This window comes from Furipterus horrens, unplaced genomic scaffold, assembly GCF_987537825.1.
Source record: "Furipterus horrens unplaced genomic scaffold, mFurHor1.1.pri manual_scaffold_5, whole genome shotgun sequence".
NCBI classification, from domain to species: Eukaryota; Metazoa; Chordata; class Mammalia; order Chiroptera; family Furipteridae; genus Furipterus; species Furipterus horrens.
The window spans coordinates 53,320,292-53,337,867 of record NW_028327175.1 but is presented as its reverse complement, the minus strand read 5'-3'; the positions used below and the strand labels follow the sequence as shown (position 1 = coordinate 53,337,867).

General features: G+C 39.8%; 1 protein-coding gene and 1 pseudogene across 2 annotated transcripts in view; both read right to left on the bottom strand.

Annotated features, from left to right (window-relative positions):
• Window positions 1-17,576, bottom strand: part of XRCC4 (X-ray repair cross complementing 4) — a 236,707-nt gene that overhangs the window by 151,986 nt on the left and 67,145 nt on the right. The window lies entirely within an intron of this gene.
• Window positions 8,109-10,609, bottom strand: LOC150008635 (annexin A6 pseudogene; annotated as a pseudogene).

The window sequence follows — 17,576 nt, the reverse complement described above, 5'->3', positions numbered from 1 at the left end:
TGGTATTGGGAAAGTTGGACAGATATTTGCAGAAAAATGAAACTAGCCCACCTTCTTATACCACACACAAGAATGAATTCAAATGGATTAAAGACTTAACTGTTAGACCCTAAACTATAAAAATCCTAGAAGAAAACATAGGCAGCAAAATCTCAGACATTGCTTGTAGCAATATTTTATCAGATATATCTTCCCCGGCATGGGAAACAAAAGAAAAAATAAACAAATGGGACTACATTAAACTAAAAAGGTTTTGCACAGCAAAGGAAAACATCAACACAATAAAAAGACAACCTACAGAATGGGAGAATATATTCGCCAATACGTCTGATAAGGGGTTAATATCCAAAATTTACAAAGAACTTATAAAATTTAACACCAAAAAAAAAAAAAAAAGATAAAAAACAATTAAAAAATGGGCAAAGGACCTGAATAGACACCTCTCCAAAGAGAACATAAATATGGCCAATAGACGTATGAAAAGATGCTCAGTCACTAAACATCAGAAAAATGGAAATTAAAACCACAATGAAGTATCATCTCACACTTTTCAAAATGGCTATCATAAGTAAATCAAAAAACAAATGCTGGCAAGGGTCTGGAGAAAAGGGAACCCTTCTGCACTGTTGGTGGGAATGCAGACCAGTGCAGCACTGTGGAAAGCAGTATGGAGATATCTCAAAACATTAAAAATGGATCTACCTTTTGACCCAGTGATTCTACTTCTGGGAATACATCCAAAGGAACCCAAAACACTAATTCTGAAGAACATAAGCATCCCTATGTTCTTTGTAGTGTTATTTACAGTCACCAAGATATGGAAGCGGCCCGTGTGTCCATCAGTAGATGAGTGGATAAAACAAATATGAGGCATTTACACAGTAGAATACTACTCGGCTGTAAAAGAGAAGAAAGTTTTACCTTTTGTGACAGTATGGATAGACCTGGAGAATATCATGCTAAGTGAAATAAGCCAGTCAATGAAAGACAAATACCACATGATTTCACTCATGTGTGGACTTTAATGAACAAATTTAACCAACAAGAAAAATGAGGACAGATTCATAGATGCAGAGCAACATGACAGCGTGGGGCAGGGGTGGTGGTGTTAGGGGCTGGAGGGATTGAACAAAAAGGAAAAAGGACTCACAGACATGGAAACAGTGTGGTGATTGCGGGAAGTAAGTGGGTATAAGGGGACAAAATACTAATGGAAAAAATACAATAAAAATTAAATTAAAAAAAAAGAAAAATAAAAAAAAGGATGAGAAATAATGTGTGAAGAAAAAGGACATACAGCACCATAAACTGCATACTTCTAAATTTACATTTGTTCAATAATCCCATTTAGACTTTCATGTTTTAATCTAATCATAAAGAAGTGCAGTAAAAATTTCATCAATAATCTGTATTTAATTCTCCAAAAACAGAGCTCATCATTCCCCAAAACACCTTTAAAAACTACAGTTTAAAATGCCCTTTAAAGACTAGCAATCATTAGAAAACCTATTTAGAAAGTTGTAAGTAGTTATTGATTGGTGGATATTAAAGAGAAAGCCTTTCAATATCTATCAAAGAGAGGAACCACAGCCAACCGAAGTCCTGTTTGCTCTGTTTTCCAGAAGATTAAACATGTTAACAAACACTGTCAGGGGACTCCCAATTCCCAAACTCTAATGAAAGAATGAAAAGACCCTGAGAATGTTGAAGATTTCTACCACCACTGTCGCCACACAGTACTACAATGGATTATTCTTTATAAATCAAAATGACTCTATCGATTCATTTTGGGAGAGAATGAAGTTTTTTTGAAAGATTTTTCAATAGTGCTACAGAGCTGATACATACTTTTGTCTGTATTGCCTATTGAGCAAGTATATGGATACACAAAATCAGTATGTCAGTGTGAAAGTACATTCAGCACCATTCAAATCAATTTTACTGAGTTGGTAGTATGTGTTAGAAATTTTGTTTGGGGCTGAGAATGACAGCATAAACAAAACATACTTCCTGTCCCTATGGAACTCTGGCAGGAGAAATTGGACTGTAATTATCCAACTAAAATGCCACATGGCTGCAAAAGAATGAATGGGATGAAGTTAGGGAAAAATATGAAATGTCATGCTAAGACATTTAGCCTTTATTCTCCAGGTCAAAGCTTGCAATGTCAACTGTCTTCAAGGGTAGGCCTATAGTGAAGTAAATGAATCAGGTTGATGGGCTAGCAAATTATAGAGAACATTTCCGTCTACAGGGGCCATCACTAGGTAATAGTAGTGTATTGTTGTTGTGGGAATGTGGGCCACATTGCACAGATTTCTAATTTTTCAAAAAAGGCCAGAAACTAAATTTTTAGATATAATATAAGCTCCTGGTTTTAATGGTTGGAATCTTTTTTAAAATGTTCTTCTATATGTAAGAGTCAAATATAACATGTCTTCGGGACATATTTGGTCCTCTGTTAAACACAACTAGGTGAACTTCAACGATTTTTTAAAGTAGAATAATGTGATTAAATTTTCATTTGAGGAATGTCCCTCTGGTAGTAGATAAGAGTAGTGGGGAGGACCAAAGAAGGAAGATCAGATTTTTTGAAAAGTTCCTGCAAAAAAGATAGTGAACTTAAACTTTTGCCATAGAAAAGTGCAGACAGGTTCACTTGAGTGACAAGAATTGAGGACCAGACAACATACAAATTGAAGAGAAGGAGCAAGTAGACAGAAGGGGAAATGAAAATACAAGGGTAAAGCTGAGCGAAAGAAGTGCAGGTCTAATAGAGTGAACTAAAAGAGTGGCAAAGACCAGGAAGAGATCATTTAGACTTGGAACAATGTACAGCTTCTTCCCTGAATTAAACTAGAGGAAAAAAAGAATAGAGACACATATGAAGACGTAAAAAAGAAAACAAATACATACCTAAGAGCCTCTAATGTTTTAATGGTAGACAGAATAGTCAGATGGCCTCCAAGATTTCCATCCTTTGGTATACATGCCTATGTAATCCCCTCCTTTTGTGTGGGAGGTGACATGTGAATTTAATGAGATATTCAGTCATGTTATTAGGTTAGGTTACACAGCACAGCAGACTTTAAATGGAAAGGATATTCTGACTGGGCCTGATCATATTAAGTGAGCCCTTAAACTGCACCTTCATGAAGAACAGAGATTCAACTTGAAGGAAATTCTATGTTGCTGGATTTGAAAATGGAACCACCCTTGGCTAACAGCCAGCAAGGGAATGCATGCTGCCAACAAAGAGTGAGCCTGGAAGAGGAATCTGAGCTCCAGAGGAGAATAACGTTCTGCTGACACTTTGATTTCAGCCTTGTAAGACCCTAAGCAGAGAAACATATTCATTTAAAAATGGAAGTATAAAATAGATGGAAAATGAGAATGGGGGAAAGATTAAAAACAATTTATGTTTCACAAATTTCCTAACTCAAGACAATCTGACATCCATAAGCAGAGAATCGGCTGGACTTCTGACATATAGAAACTCTGAAATAATGGTTGGTGCTTTAAGCGACTACATTTGTTACAGTTTGTTGCATAGCAGAAAACTAATACACTTAGTGATTAGAAAATAAAGTTGTTGTTGTTGGTTTTTAATGAAACAACAGGAATTACTTCAAGATAAGGTTGGTGGGATTGTCACAAATGAGAGTCAAGCCAAATTTAATTTCTAGCAACTTTGGTCTTATCAAGTTTACCCAAATATATTATCTGGCACACACACAAAAAAAAATATTCACTAGAAAGATAAATATCTTCCTGTGTTATATAAAATATTAAGTTATATACCAAAGGAGATGGACAGGTTTCAGAATGCACTTCCATGAAAGACTATACAATAAAGCAGATGGATACAGTAGTAACAAACATGAAAAATGTTATCGGATAATTCCTGAGAATTTAACACCTGCAGAAGGTTCTAGCAATCATACTTGCTGTACACAAGTATATCTTCAAGTTTCTCCATTCAGTAGAATAAATGGCTTTCTACTAAAACTCAAAAAAAAAAATGTTTGCGGGGGAAAAATTAACATATATATCATGTAATTATTTCAGAAAGCATTTCAATAATTATAGCAGAAATAAAAGTTATGAAAGAAAAATAGTATCATTGATGTTCTGTTGGCATTTAATCACTTAGTATTTTGAAATCATTCTGTTTACTGTCTGGTTTCCATAGTAATAAACACACAGCCTGTTTATTTTAAATATTCCATCCTGAAATGAGGATTTTTTTTTCTCTCTCAAATTCATACTGCACACTAACCAAGATCTCATGCCAAAAAGAACAGAGGAGACCAAATGTGTAAAAGACAAGTAAGATCCAATATGAACATAATCCAGTCTTTAGATTTAGAGAAGAAAAATGTCAAACTCCAGCTGTCCTAACTTAATAAAAGGATAACCCAGATTGGCCTAGTCCTTGTCACTTGAGGGAGACAAGCAGTCCATGACATAATGTGTCCATTTTGTTTATTTTATGTCAGCAAGCACAGCACTTGTTTTGTGTTTCATCTTTTTCCTGTCACCTTGCAACTCTCCTTAAAGTGTACAACAAAGCACTCTTTAGATCAATAGTAAAAATATATTAAAAATCAAGGAATATAAGAAAATAAATCTTGCCCTGGCTGGTGTGGCTCAGTGGATTTGGGGCCTGAGAACCAAAGGGTCGAGGTTTGATTCCCAATCAGGGCACATGCCTGGGGTGTGGGCCATATCCCTAGTTGGGGGCGTTCAAGAGGCAACCACACAGTGATGTTTCTCTCCCTCTTTCTCTCCCTTTCCCTCTCTCTAAAAATAAATAAATAAAATCTTTAAATATATATATATATAAATCTCTAAGGAAATAAAACTTAAAATTTAGAATTATCCTCCACTGAATAATTCAAGGTATTATTCTTTATTGTCCAATCAGCATATATTCTAAAAGAAAAAAAGTGTTTCTATTTAAACTTCATAAAAATATATATGTAACTATAATTTAAAAACTAAAGTGAAAACAATGACTATTTTCTAAGAAATTTGAAAGTAAATATAAAACATATTCATTTAAAAATGGAAGTATAAAATGGATGGAAAATGAGATTGGGGGAAATAGTAAAAACAATTTATGTTTCACAAATTTCCTAACTCAAAACAATCTGACACATCCAAGAATCACCTTCCATCACCAGCCATCTTGGATTCATCCCTCCTGGCACTCTGACCAACCCCTGTTCCAAGATGGACTGGTACTCTCTAAGTCCATGGTATGCAGTCATCCTGGGTCTCCCTTAAGCATCATCCTGGGGATTCACTTCACTGCACACCCTGCTTCTTACATTGCATGTGTGAACTGAAAGCTTAGTTGAAAACTCAACAATCGTCATCATTTCTAAATACACATTTAATACTACACTAATTCTTTGGCTTCAAACTCTGATATATAGTGTTTTGGCTGCAGTGCAATTTTAAATTTCCATAATCTTTTAATTTCTTCTTTGGCCCATAAATTTTATTATACATGTGCTATCTGTGGGAGATAGAATTAAGTTATTACAGAAAACTTGAACTATATGTCGATTCTTTGGTAAAGGAGTCCTTTGTGGCCTAGGTACATAGTTAAATATTGCCATATTTTAATATGCTTGAAAAAAATATGCATTCTCCAATTGTTAAAGGGGTCTATCTATATATTTATCATCCATCCATTCATCCACTCAAGTAATCTTGTTAAAATATAGTTTTCAAATCTATGTTCTTGCTGTTTTTTCTTTTTTTTTTTTTTTTTTTTTTTTTTTTCAGATTTAATGTGTTTTATTGATTAAAATATTACATTTGTGCCAATTTCCCTTCCCTCTGCTCCCCTCCACCCGGTGGCCCCCTCCCTCCAGTTGTCCCCCCCTTTTAGATTATGTCCATTAGTTGTGCATACAGTTCCTCCCAACCTCTGTCTATTCCATTCCCTCCTACCGTGATCCCCAATTCCTATATCATCTCCCTCCCTCTCCCCACTCCCCCTCCCTGTTGACCTCCCCCCACTATGCTTCCCTTACCCACAGTTCCTTTTCCACTCTCGTTGCCTGTTTCGTTTGCCTTTGTTTCATCTCCCTATCTTCTGTTATTTAAACCAGTCCCTTTAACTTCTCATATAACAGTGGTTTGGATCTAATGAACTCTTTCAGTTTTATTTTGTCCTGGAAACACTTTCTCTGTCCTTCTATTCTGAATGACAATTTCGCTGGATAGAGTATTCGTGGTTGTAGGTTTTGGATTTTCATTACTTTGAATATTTCTTGCCAGTTCCTTCTTGCTTGTAGGGTTTCCCTTGAGAAGTCAGCTGATAGTCTAATTGGGACCCCTTTGTACATAATTCTTTTCTTCTCTCTTGCTGCTTTTAAGATTCTCTCTTTATCTTTAATTTTTGACATTTTGATTATAATGTGTCTTGGGGTGGTTCTCCCTGGGTCCAGTCTCTTGGGAACTCTCCTTGCTTCCTGGACCTGCAGGTCTATTCCCTTCCCCAAGTCTGGGAAGTTCTCCTTTATTATGTTTTCACTCAATTTTTCAAGTTCTAGTTCATCTTCCTCATTCTCTGGCAAACCAATGATTCTTATGTTGGGCCTTTTATAGCTGTCCCAGAGGTTTCTGATCGTCTCATTGTTGCTTCCTATTTCCTCTCGCTGCATTGGTTGACTGCTTCTTCCTTCTCCATATTCCAGTTTGTTGAAATGAACTCTGGATTCCTCACCATCTGTCTCGTACATGGTTTTGTTCCTTTCGTTATGAAAGTTTTTCGCTTCTTTCATATCTTTTTCCTGCTCTTTTGTGAATTCTGTAAGCCACCTGATAACAATGGCCCAGAACTGAGCCTCTGACAGGTTTCTTATCTGTTCATCTGTCAGGTTCTCTATCTGCTGCCTGGTGAGCTGCACCACCGGGATCTCTATAGTTGTCTGCCTCATTTTGACAGATGCGTTTTGTTTTCCTGGGCTGGCTGTCGGGGGCGGTGCCTGTGTACTCGTAATGACCCAGCGACCGGCGCCCTTTGGCGTCACAAGTCAGCGCCCGGCGCCTGTCTGCGACCTATTTCGCAGCCCTGTGGTGCTTTCTTTCTTTGGGGGCGGGGGTCCAAAATGGATACACACAGTTATTCCGCTAGGAGACCGGGATCCGTCCTCCCGCGCCCCTGGGCCTCACTGTTCAAGGCGATGCTGCGACTGCTCTCCCCAGCGCCCGGAGTCGCGCACCGGCAGGGGCTTGATTGGAGTCGCGCCAAGCCTCCGGGCTTTTTCGCCGCCCCGCCCCCGCCGCCGCTCCGCAGACAGCTTTGCCTTCTTTAACTCTTACCTGCCCAAATGGCACCGCTGGTTTATAACTTCATGTGTTGGGCTTCCGTGTAGCTTTATTTTCTGGAATTTCTAGTTATCCTTTGTTTTGAAGTAGTTGTATTCCTATCTGGTTGTAGAGGGAGACCTAGCGTGTCCGTCTAAGCCTCCATCTTGGCCGGAAGTCTCTTGCTGTTTTTTCATCTGCTTGATATATTAGTTTTTGAGAGAGGTGTTTTAAAAACTTTCAATATGATTTTGGATTTTTTAATTTCAACTTGTAATTGAGTCAGTTGTTGCTTTCTGTATTTGGGGGTATGTTGTCAGGTGAATACAAGTTCTCAGAATTATTATATCTTCTTACTCATTTGGGCTTCCCTGTTCCTAGCAACACACAACACTCATTACCTTAAAGTGCATTTTTTGTATGATAATAAAAGTCACTCAGAAGTTATATTTTGATTCATGTTTGCCTGGTGAATATTTCCTGTACTTAATCTTAATAATGTCTAAAGAGTAATAATTTTTTTTAAATAATTTATTGAATATATTATTCTGTTAAATTTGTGTGACAAAAACATCTCTGAGGAACAACTTAAATATGTGAAATTCACTCACAGGCTGTGCTGATAGAATAAAATTAATTATCATAGATTCTTTTGAGATTTCATGGAAATTTAGTAAAAAGATGAAAATGTTTTTTGTATTTAGTAAATTCTTATATTGATAGCAGAAGTCCTTAGGGTGAATAAGATTTCTTTTTTTTTTTTTTTTTTTTTTTTTTTCATAGACAGAGGCTCAGTATGTGTTTGGATTTGACAAAGCCCAAACCAGGGCAGGGACTGTGGCAGGGACAGAGGGTGGAGGAGGCAGATGGGGAATGGAGATGGACGGAATCTACGGCTAGGATTCTTCAACCGCTCAGATGTGAGGAGTGACCATGCTGGGCCTTCAGTGGCCCCTGAGAGTGGGAGCCTTTCCTAAGCCCCAGTTGATGACAAGAGCCCACCCCTGCCCCCCTCCCCCCACCTCTGCCCTTTCCTTAGTCTCTGAAGCTGAAGCAATCAGGCTCGGTCACGGTGGTTGGTGCTGATGACCATATTTCTCCGCTGAGGTGCCCGCCAAAGCCAGTGGCCCTAGTCATCGCCACCACAGATCTCCAGCAAAGCCTTCATGAAGTCTCCAGAGGTGTCACCCTCAATGGCTTTGTGGAGAGACTTGTCATATTTCTCAATGAACTCCCGCCGGATGTTGAGCAGGTCCATCTCACTCCGGGAGACCATGATCCTGGTGAGGGTCTTCTCATCCGTGCCGGCACCCTTCATGGACTTGTAAAGTTTGTCGGCAAAGAAGAGAGGCTTGTTCTTGACACTTTGAACAATGGCCACAAACGCGTCCCTGACATCTCCAGACATCTCCTTCTTGATGACGTGCTCCACATCATAGTTGGTCATCTTGATGAATTCCTGGAAGACTCTCCGGAGGTGCGCATAGCTCCGCGTACACAGGATGGTCATGAAGCGCGTCTCCAGGGAATTTTTGTCTCCACCACCAGACGAGTCTGCTATTTCCAAGATCTCAGCAGCCACCTGGGCATCTTCCCGGGCCTGGTCCCGATTTTCTCCTCCCTCCTCACGGTTCCCCGTAGCCAGAGAGATGAGGATCCTTTTGAAGTGGCCTGATGTGTCTGAGCTCAGAGCATCTTCCAGAGACTTGTGATAGTCTTCCTTATAGGCCTCATTGATGGCCCGGATTTCAGCGTTGGTCCGAGTAGCTAGGATTTCGATGAGAGCCTTTTCATCTGTGCCGGCTCCCTCCATGGCCTTCTTTAACTGCTTGGCATCGTAATGGTCGGGTGGCATCATCAGCCCCAGAATCAGCCTCGCCAGGTCTCCAGAGAGCTCAGACTTTAGGTCAGCCATCAAGTCCCGGCCGAAGTGAGACTTGAAGGTCTGCCGAAGCTGTTGCCGCTGGGCGTTGCTGCGGTGCGTGATGATGTCGATGATGGCTTCCTCATCAGTTCCAAGCCCCTTCATGGCTTTCCTTAGTGCTTTGGCATCTGCATCAGGGTTGAAGTCGTTGGCTGGACGCACAGTTCCATTCAGCTCTACTCGGGCCACTGCACTAAGCTCCCACATCTGATAGGCCACCTGCGCTGCCTCCGGGAAGAACTGGCCAGCAGCATCATCATCTCCCCCACACAGCTTCAGCAGAGCCTTCTTGTATTCGCCAGAGGTGTCATTCTTGATCATGCTGTACAGGGACTTCTCATACTTGGTCCGGAAGATCTCCCGAATGTCAAGCATGTCCAGCTCACTGCGGGAGACCATGATGCGGATCAGGGTGTTGTCCCGAGTCCCCAGGCCCTTCATGGCCTTGAAGAGTCTTTCAGCAAAATACTCCGAGGTGCTCCGGATACACTTCACCGCAGCCAGCATTAGCTTCTCAAAGTCCCCAGACAGCTCCCCTCTGATGCTGGCTTCAATGGGCTTCCCCGTGGTCTTCAGATACTCATCGAACACCAATCGAAGATGCTGCTTGCTGCGATTTCCCAAAATGTAAATGAACTGGGCTTCATCTGTTCCCCATTTTAGTTCCCCAGCCTCGTACAGGTCCTTCACATCCTGTTGCACCAAGTCCTCGCTCACTACATCGTCCTCCTCCCTGGTGCCCTGGAGCAGGACCACGAGCATCTTCTGGAAGTGGCCAGAGGTATCGCCAATGATGTCAGCCTCCAGGTCTCGCTCATAGGCATCTTTGTACGCTGCCACCAGCTGGTGGATCTGCTCATTGGTCCGGGAAGCCAAGATCTCAATGAGGCACTTCTCATCGGTGCCAATGCCCGAGAGAGCGTCTTTGATTTCTTTGGCATCACAGTAGGCAAGTGGCCTCATCAGACCCACAATCAGCCGTTCAAACTTCCCGGTCAGCTCATACTTCAAGTCTGCAATGAGGTCCTTGCCATAGAGAGACTTGTAGCTCTGGCAGACTTCCTGTCTCTGCCTGTTGCTCCGGGAAGTGATCAGCTCTAGTATGGCCTCCTTATCACTGCCGAAGCCCTTCATGGCGGTGTACAGAGCCTCGGCATCCTGGTTGGCATCAAAGTCTGGGAAGTCATGAATGGAGCCGCGGTACTTGGCACCCTGTGCTGGCTTGGCCATGGTCTTAGGTTCTGCAGCAGAGGACACGCGCGGCGAAGGCCTCCTGTCGTGGACCGGCGGACGGACAGACACACAGGCGGGCGCGGAGCTCGCTGGGTGGAAGCCGGTTAGCGGAGCAGCAGCAGCAACCGCAGCCAAGATTTCTTAATAGACCAAAATTCTTTCTAAGAATCAGGGAATTTAACAAACTTATCCTTTAAATTAACAACCAAAAGTGTTTTGTTTTTGTCTTTTTTTGTTTGATTTGGTTTGGTTTAAGAACCTAATGCCTTCCATTACATATTTTCTTTTAAAATTTCATACAAAAGATATTTGATGTGCTGGCCAGATTTTCTAAGACCTTAATAATTCTGTACATTGGTAAAAACACAAACCTTTCTTTTAGTTACCAGCATTTTATTTTATTTTATTTACTTATTTTTATAGAGGGGGAAGGAGAAAGATAGGGAAACATTGATCATACGCACCTCAACCAGGGACCAAATCTACCACCTAGGTTTGCACCCTGACCAGGAACCAAACAAACCAGGAGCCTTTTGCTTTGCGAGATGACACACAACCAACTGAGCCACACTGGTCAGGGCTGCTTCTAGCATTTTCAAGACCACATTGCTCTCAGAAGGCATTTTTTAAATGTATTTTGTTTCATGTTAAAAGCACTTTCAATATTCACTAAAATTTTCCTTTTGATTTGATGAGCATTTCTCCAAAAAGACATCTGTTTTGAACACGTCAAATATTAATTTAGTGACAAGTAGAACAAAACCTCATATTTTATGTGGATAAATAAGCAACTACCCCACTAAAAATATGTGACACAAAATTAAAATGCATAGCTACAAAAAATTACAGATCATTTCATGTCATAGACTCTTAGGAGTTGCTCATGAATTGGATATTAAAGTTATAAATATTAGAAGTCTACTGATATAATCCATGATTTACATCTTTACATTTTGTCTTTTCCCTGAATAAATGTATGCTTAATTTTGTTTTGCAGTGCTTTGTTAATAGGTATACATATACAGAAATGTGTCCATTCAGATAGTTTTATTAATAAAGTTTGATTACCAAATTTGGCAATGCTGGTGAATAAAGAGATATCAATCAACATTAATGAATCAGTTTGTACAACTATAGGAGCATCTAAAAAGAATCCTTATTTGGGACTTCCTAACTTGTATTTATTCAGAATTCTCTCGTTTTTTTTTTTTTTTCCAAACCAATAAACAACCAAGAAACACAATTGCTTAAATATAAGCTACGGTAAAGAGGACTGACATAAGACCTAAGGACTCCAAAACAGCAGCAGGGACTATTTCAAACAGCACAGATGTCTACCACATGATAGCTAACCTGTTGACCACGAGGGAAGTGATGAAAGTCCTCTGACCGCACTGTATTTGCTATAATGTATGAGCAGCCATCTGTTCTTTGTTTCTAGAAACCCAATAATTTTAGAGATGTATTCTCATGGGAAAACCATGTATTAAAAACAAAAAAAGAGATAGTTGTAAAATGACTCAGTGGCAAGATCTATAATATAATTTTAGCAGGTATATAGTAAGTCTCCTAAATACATTTCTTCCTCCCTTCATCAATAAGCAAAGCAGCTGAAGTGGTCAGTTTACTGAACTGGTAAACTCTATGAACTATTATTACAAATTGATTGTTATTAAAATAGAAATCCAGCAAGAAGGGTAACCCAATGTGAAAGGGAATTAGCATATTCACTGAATAAAATAAGTAAATTTTACAAGTATTTGATTTCAATGGCTGCTCAAAAAGACTAAGATTTTAAAGATAAAAGTGCAATCAGAATTTAAGATTACAGTACCAAACAAAGCTGGTATCAGTAACCAAATGTTCACTGTACCAAACTAACATGAAATCATGAGTCCAGATTCAAGGATAAAATGGGAAATATAGCCTATTTATTGAAGTTCTTTATAATCTTTATGATTCTAATGAAAAAAAGACAAATAAGCAAATATGCTGAGTAACCTGGAACAACCTAGTCCTCTACTGGCACATAACTCTATTGAGTTCTAAAAAAAATAGCCAAATGCACCTGGTTGAACTGAAATAAAATAAAGTTGAGTATGTTAATAAATATTAAAGGATTCCCTAGAGTTCTTCGGTTGAGTCTTATTTTTATTCTCTTATTTATTAAAAAGTATGATTTGTTATCATAAGGCCTTTAAGATTAAAATTTCTGATAATTCCACTGATAAGAACAAAAACAGCTGAGAACAATACGGTCACTTACGAGTTATGTACCTCTCTATCTCTTTCCTCATCTATAAAATGGGGATGATAATAGTATCTCCTTCATACATTTATTAGCTTGTATTTCCAAAGCACTCACAGAACAGTCATGACTCATATCAATACTGTATTAAGTACCTAAAAAATAACAAGTTATAAAATATGACAAATTCTAAAAATAATTATTCCCAAGTAATCAAATTTAAATTTGGTTTCCTTTTTAAGTAGGAGAAGTTAAAAAAAAAAAAAAGGTAGAGGAGTCTGCATCATCTCCGGGGCGGGGAGGTGATAATAATTTATAAACAAGCAAAAGATAACTCCTAGAAAGGAAAACATCCAACATAGGAACACGCTAATCAGAGGCAATCAAAACTGACTTCCTACCAAAAAATAACATCTGATTAAAATTCTGAAAGAATCCTTTCTGAAATAACAATTTAAAAAAGGCATCAAGAATAATACAAAGTGTTATCTATCAATCATGCTATATGGTACAATGGTAACATTTGCATACAGATATATATAATTTCATTTGGATAATAAAACATTTGAAACGTCAGAATAATGAGGATATTATCATCAATACCTAGCACATCAGAAAAGTATAAGTAAATGAAGCAGAATTGAGAAGACTGGTTTCTAATTAGACACTACATATACAGTATATAATTGTAATTAATAACAGATGCACCAAAGGGTTGTAGAATATAATCAGTATATTCAATCATGAATATGAAGGCTAACTATATTCATAATAGTACTTGTATATAACACAGGAAGTGACATAAAAAAAAAAAAAGTTGTTCGAGATCCAAGATGGTGGAGGAGTAAGTGGAAGCTACACTAACCTCCTCCCAATACCAATCTGGAATTACAACTAAATTGTGGAGAAATCATCTGGAATAACCAACTGAACACTAGCTGGAGAGAAGTCCTATAACCACGGAGAGACAGAAAAGGCTGCTTCATCACAACGTGACTGGTAGGGAGTGCGGAGCTGCAGAAGGGCTGGCTGGGCTCCCACGGGTTGCAGCTGAAGGGACTGAGAAACAGCTCAGCAGTGGGGGGGACGGGAGTTCCCCTGAGAAAGGCAGAGTCTAAACCCCCAGCTGGGATTCCCAGCCTACAGCAACTGAGCAGAAAGTAAAATAGCATACAGCTGTGAAAAGTGAAAAGCCACAGGGTTTTTTGCTGGCCTGAAAGAAACAGATAGAAAGAGCTCTTAAACAAATCACGTACAAAAATATTCTGGCACCTATTTACCCTGGGCTCAAGCAGAGGGAGGGCAGAGAGGACTGGAGATGCTTGGGAAGAGTTTGGGACAGTGGCTTTGCAGGGAGAACTGAGGGAGTGGCCGACCGGTCCCTGTGCTGGCTCATTCCCCACGCTGCAGGCTGACTGTTCCCCTCCAAGTGGCATCAGCCTGAGCGGAAGCAAAAGCTCCACCCACAGGAATTAATCTGCCCCACCCTCAGTGCTTAAGCCTGATGGCTGAGCACAGATTGAATAGATTAACAACTAAAGGAGACAGACAAAGGTAGTACATCTCTGGTGGTCTCCAACAGGCTGCCTAAGGCCAGACTGGTACACAATCTGATGCCACCAGGGGCAGAACCAGGAAATGCAGATCAATCTAAGAAGCAGCAACAAACAAGAAGAGTCACAAAAATGGGGAGACAGAGAAACAACGCCCCATTGAAAGGAAAGGAAGAATCCCCAGAAAGAGTGCTAAATGAAATAGAGAAAAGCAAACTGTCAGACATGGAATTCAAACCATGGATTATGGGGAAGCTCAATGAGCTCAGTGAGCTCAAAGAAAACTACAAAAAACTTCAGGGAAACTATAAGGAACTTACTGGGAATTACACGAGCATGAAAAAGGACATAGAAGCTATCATTAAGAGCCAGGAGGAAATGAACAATACAATTTCTGAATTGAAGAACACAGTAGAAGGAATTAAAAGCAGGCTAGAGGAAGCTGAAAATCAGATCAGCGAGCTGGAGGACAACGCAGGAAAAAATTCCCAGACAGTGCAACAAAATGAAAAAAGACTGAAAGAATAAAAAGGTTTTAAGAGAGCAGCAGGACAACATGAAATGTAATAATATCGGTATCACAAGAATACCAGAAGGAGAAGAAGAGAAGCAAGGGTTAGAAAACCTGTTTGAAAAAGTAAAGACAGAAAACTTCCCTAACTTGATGAGAGAAAATGTCACACAAGTCCAGGAAGCACAGAGGGTCCCAATGAAGATGAACCCAAAAAGGCCCACTCCAAGGCACATCATAATTAAAATGGCAACATTCAAAGACAAAGAGAGAATCCTAAAGGCAGCAAGAGAAAAATAGCAAATAACACACAAGGGAACTCCAATAAGGCTATTAGTTGATTTCTCAACAGATACACTGCAAGCCAGAAGGGAATGGCAAAAAATATTCCAAGCAATGAAAAACAAAGGCCTACAACCAAGAATACTCTACCCAGCAAGGCTCTCATTCAAAATGAAAGGTGAAATAAAGAGTTTCCCAGATAAAAGAAGGCTAAACAAATACATCTCCACCAAACCAGCATTGCAAGAGATGCTAAAGGGTCTGCTTTAAGAAGATGAAGAAACAAAGAGAGACAGAGAGGAACACAAATACAAAGGGAAAAAATTACAATGAATAGGTACCTATCAATAACAACAAAAGAACTTATGCACCCCTATGTTCATAGAAGTGCTATTTACAAGAGCCAAGGGCTGGAAACAGCCTAAGCGCCCATCTGTAAATGAGTGGATCAAAAACCTCTAGTACACTTATGCAATGGGAGTACTATGTAGCAAAAAGAAAGAAGGAACTTCTATCATTTGCAACAACATGGATGGAACTAGAAAAAATTATGCTAGGTGAAATAAGCCAGGCAAAGAAAGATAAATACCATATGATACCGCCTAATACAGGAGACTAAGGAAAAGCACAAACAAACGAGCAAAACTGAACCAGAGACATGGAAGACCCACGGACAATGGGGTGGCGATTGACTGTGGGAGAAGAGGTGGGCTGGGTGAGGGGGAGCAATGGGGAAAAGAGTGGGACAACTGTAATAGAAAAACAAACAAAATTTTTAGTGGAAAAAAATAAAATGAAAGCTAAATAAATAAATAAGCCAGCAAATCCCCCCACCCCACCCCCAAACAAAAACAAAAGCTTCACATGTAGGAAATTGAACAAAAGAAAATGTAAAGTATGGAAATGCAATTTTAGTGAATATTAGAAGGACAAGGATTTTCCTTCACACTGTATATTTTTCTGCCTACCTGATCCCTCCAGAATTGGCATTCTGAAGAAGTAAGTAATGACATAAGGTTCTTTGCATAAAACTAATAAGACCAGTTGTTAATAGAGGTTTTGTTAACCAAGACTTTGACTGGACTGTCATGCCTAAAGAAGGCATGCCTGGGCTCTGGTTGTTACCAAAAAACCGCTGAAGAACTGGGATTGACTTTCAAAGGTAATTAAAGCCCATGAGAAAAAAAGCCTGGTACCATGGTTGGTTGTGTGGTTCATGGCAATCTTTCCAGGGAAGGAACGAAGGTTGCTTTCCTGAAAGACGGCCAGAAGGAACCTTAAGGCACAATGGAAAACCTGAAGGACTTGGAAAGGACAGGTGTTTACAGGCAAGGCTGAATGGCAGGCATGTGGCTCAGCTTCTGTGCCCTGAAGGGCAGACTGAAGGTCACCCTAAATGTTCCTTGTGTAAGTTCCAGCAAATCAGACTTAAAGATCATATGTGATCATTTGCTGCTCTTGTTGTGTTTATGCAAGTGCACAGGATAAATTAAAACTGAACTTAATGAAGTCCCTTTAATGACAAGGGGGGTAATCTTAAGGAGAAATATCGCAATTCAAGGAAAATCATAATGCTCAGTGGTAAACTATAAAGTAGTGCAGCTGTCTTTAAAGTTTATTTTCATTTAAAGTTTGTTTTCATTTGAAAGTTAAACTAGGTCTGTGACATCATCAAAGATACTTAATTTACAGGTAAGAAGAATGTCAAATGCCTTGCTACTGGATGTCTTCCCAGCTGCAGACCTAGAGACCGGTTTGTGGGTTACGGTGCATAAATTAACATGTGTTTTCTGTTTTCAAAGGGCATAAGCCTACGATCTCATTACCTGAGTGATTATCTGTACATATAGGTCTCACTTAATCCTGTTTGCATCGTTGCCTCCTGAGACTCAACAGTTTGACTGAACTAAGTGGTTGGGTTGGTGAAGTATGGGGTGGTCTGTGGGCTTCACTTTAAAACTGGTTTCTCTTTTCTATCCTAATGACTTGGACAGAAAGGGCCTTGAGGTTTGAGGGGGAAACCTAAAATATTCCCCTCAGCCCAAAATAAGTATAGTGGACAAAGGGGCTTTGGACGGGTGTGACATGCCTTGCACACCTTCCTCCAAAAAAGCTTTTTTTTTTTTCCTAATGTGGGACATTGAAAAATTAATCCCCACCTTTTGTCATCTAGTGGTTATGGTTTTAATGATATCTTTTAACCCTGTTGCCAAATCTGTTGCCTCCAGAATACAACAAGGATGCTAGCTTTTTAAACCGAGCATGCCATTGCCCGGGGACAGCCAACTGACCTGTAGTCTGCACGATTCTTCCCCACGTGAGAAGACCACCCTCCCCTCTGCACCCCCACTCTTATTAGGGATTTGTGAACCCAAGGGTAGGTAGGATGATGACCATGTCCAGCTTGAAGCAGCTAGAGGAGCATGAGACCTTCGCCCATTGTCCTTTATAAGATTATGAAGGCTCTTAAGTCTGAGAGCAGGGAATTGTTACAGAGTA